This window comes from Phyllostomus discolor, chromosome 1, assembly GCF_004126475.2.
Source record: "Phyllostomus discolor isolate MPI-MPIP mPhyDis1 chromosome 1, mPhyDis1.pri.v3, whole genome shotgun sequence".
In the NCBI taxonomy this organism is placed as follows: Eukaryota; Metazoa; Chordata; class Mammalia; order Chiroptera; family Phyllostomidae; genus Phyllostomus; species Phyllostomus discolor.
This window is the reverse complement of record NC_040903.2, coordinates 79714483-79717948: the sequence shown is the minus strand read 5'-3', so window position 1 is coordinate 79717948 and position 3466 is coordinate 79714483. Positions and strand designations below refer to the sequence as shown.

Sequence of the window (3466 nt, the reverse complement as noted above, 5' to 3'; positions counted from 1 at the left end):
AACACCATGTTCTTGGGTAAGCAAAGCAAAATTTTACCTTGATAATCTACAAATAAATTATAATAGCTATGAATTTTAATGCATCAAATAGTATAAAAATGCATACAAGATTTAAATATATGTGTGGATAGCTGAAATACAGTTATAGTAACAAATAACAATTGTAGGTCAAATAAAAGTAATGTTATAATTGTTTTCAACAATAGACTAAATAACATCTAGATATCAGCTAAGGTCATGTTTCTGTCAAAAATAAAATTGGTAAATGTCCCCATTACATGTTAGGTAAAGGTTCAATGTCCTTTCCAACATTTCTGGCAACTCCTGAGTCTTTCATTCTCAAGATTCCCTCCCTCCTTGTCCTGTCCTCTGAAACCCATCAGATTCTTGCCTTGGTCTCATTCTCCTCTATCCAGTGTGCATAGGCCCAGACACGATGCACAGACCCAGCTCTTCAATGATCTAACATTAGCCCGCATGGACCTTTTTTTCCTCATTAAACTATGTATTAATGGGTCTCAAAATTCTGTGACATATTTTTGGCCAAGTTGTTTCCATTTAAAAGTATTGATTTTAAAAACTGCCACACATGCAAAAAAACTGTCTACAAAACACTCTTCTTTTCTTCTCAAAGTTTTACTCTGCACTTTAATCATTAACCAGTCTTTTACTATTAATTTTAAATGACCAATTGCAATTCTGAAACTATTCAACTACTGCTAATTAAGAGGCAGGTATTGAGGATACTATTCATTTAGCCCACCAAGGTTTCTGGTTGGATCTGGTGACTTTGCCAGCTCCAGCTGCCTAGTTGCCCACTGCTTGATGACACCCACAGCAACCGCCTGTCTCACATCAAGAACAGCAAAATGGCCCCGAGGAGGACAGTTAGGGCAGGTCTCAACACACATGGGCTTGCCAGGAACCATACTAATGAGGGCAGCATCACCAGATTTCAAAAACTATGGGCTATCTTTCAGCTTTTTCCCAAAACAACAATCAATCTTCTCCTTCCATTCAGCAAATTTGCAAACAGGAGCTGTGTGACAATTCAGCACAGATGCATATCCATCACTGATTTGGCCTGATGGTTCTGGGTAATCACCTGAGCTGGAAAATGAGCTGCTTCCATTGGTGGCTCATTTTTGCTGTCACCAAACACATTGCTATGATGAACATCTTTGAGAGACATGCTTTTGACAGTGAAGGAAGGCCACATTATCTTCAGGAAGAGTTTCACTCAACACTTCATGGTGCATTTCGACAGACTTTACTTCAGTTGTAATATTGACTGGAGCAAAGGTGACCACCATGCTGGGTTTGAGAACAGCAGTGTCCACTTGGCCCATAGGGACAGCACCAATACCACCAGATGTGTAGACATCCTGGAGGGGCAGACGCAGGGTCTTATCAATTGGATGAGTTGGTGGCAAGACGCAATCCAGAGCTTCAAGCAGTGCAGTTCCCCTGCACTGCTGTCTTTATAGCAGAGCTTCCATCTTTTGAACCTAGGACCTTAGTTACCACTTCGTTCCAGTATGTTGTTGCCATTCCAACCAGAAACTGGTACAAATGCTACTGTGTCCAAGTTGTAGCCAATTTTGTTAATGTTGGTGATGACTTTTTAAACAATTTCCTCATATCTCTTCTGGCTGTAGGATGGTTCAGTGGAATCCATAACACCAACAATCAGTGGTTTCATACCCAGTGTGTAGGCCAGAAGGGCATGCTCGTGGGTCTGCCCATTCTTGAAGACACCTGCTTCAAATTCACCAAAACAGTGATAACAACCATGACACCACAGTCAGCCTGAGATGTGCCTGTGATCCAGTTTTTGATAAAGTCTCTGTGTCCTGAGGCATCAGTGATGGTCACATAATACCTGCTGGTCTCAATTTCCACAGGGTGCTATCAATGGTGATCCAACTTAGGTTCGGCTGTCAGTTTATCCAAGACCCAAGCATCCTTGAAGGAGCCCTGTCCCACCTCAGCAGCCTCCTTCACAAGTTTTCCAATGGTTCTTTTGCCAATCCCACCACATCTGTAGATCAGATGGCCAGTAGTGGTAGACTTGTCAGAATCTACGTGTTCAATGACAACTATGCTGATATGAGTCTTTTCCTTTCCCATTTTAGCTTTGATTTGGTGGTGGCATTCATGACACCTATGTTCTGGTGGCAAACCCATTGTGGAAAAGTTACATAGGCCTCATTTGTTTTTAATCAACCTAACTGAAAGCTGGGCCGGTGGAGTTGAATTACAGCCTTAACAAACACACCATTTACACATAGTTGGCAGCCTATTAAACATCACTAATGCTTGGCCACCCTACCGCCGTGAATTTCACTCATTTTTCTGGTAAATCTAACTTCTCACCTTGTTACCCGGCTCTGCTTCCCCAAGGAAGGATGCCCTGGCAGTTCCCAGTTGCTCTGTTTTCAGGTCCACTCCATTTTGCCTCATCTCAGATAATAACCTTTCCCCATCTTTTTAAAATTAGAGGTAGCTCCAACAGATGGCTTGGGTGGAATATATCACAAGAGTTACAATATCACCATAACTTCCCTCAGACTCTGTAGAGACTCAACACTGCACTGCAGCCAGTTGGTACGGGTCAGAAGAGCCAACCATGTGGCTTTCTTTCCTACTCCCCATTCAGTGCCTCAATATCAGCAGGTTGAAATCCACATGGTGAAAGAATATACATCTCATAAGTTGGCAAACACTTCAGATATCAGTGTTTTTGTTTACCTTTGGTTTGGACTTGGGTTTTTTTGTGGTTTTCTATTTTTTTCGATTGTTTGCTTATTTGTTTAAAGGGCCAGTTTACCAACAAAACACTTCACACACTCTGTGTTTAATGTGAAAATAAATATTCAAGTCTTTTGCCTCCCTGCCACAGGACCAGCCTAACCCTCTAGGGGCAATAATAAGAACAGGGAGAGGACACTAAGAAATAAGGTGACTCCATTGTTTGAATTCCACACAAAACACAAGGAACATAATACTCTGCCTTATTTTAGTCCACAATTTTCACTATGAAACAATATTTAGTAAAATAATTTAGGCATTGCAGACATGCAAATGTATAATTTATTAATTAAATTTGTTAACTACACTGACCTGGCTTGAGTGCAAACTTGAGAAAAAAAACGTGCCATTATACCACATTTTAATGAGAGGCTCTGGGGCTCAAGATCTGTCACAAGATCTAATGAAAAGCAGAAGAACCAGGCCTACAACCCCAAGCCAGGCCCCACTCCCAAGCACCTACTAAACATAGGAATTTCTCACTGGGCTTGTGGGAAATGTAGTGTTCATGGAGAAAGGCATTTCCCCAGCCCTCAAGTCAAGATTACAAGGGGAGATTCTCTCAGAGATTGATGAATAGAAAGTTTTAGTTTCTCCAAGGTGAGCAACTAGACTAATTATATTTGAGCACCAGCTATCTGCTAAGACTTGGTGA

The 3466-nt window shown here is 41.3% G+C and overlaps 1 pseudogene; it reads right to left on the bottom strand.

The window, feature by feature from the left end:
- Positions 1 to 750: 750 nt before the first annotated feature.
- On the bottom strand, positions 751 to 2221 carry LOC114493072 (annotated as a pseudogene).
- Between the last annotated feature and the right edge of the window lie 1245 nt (positions 2222 to 3466).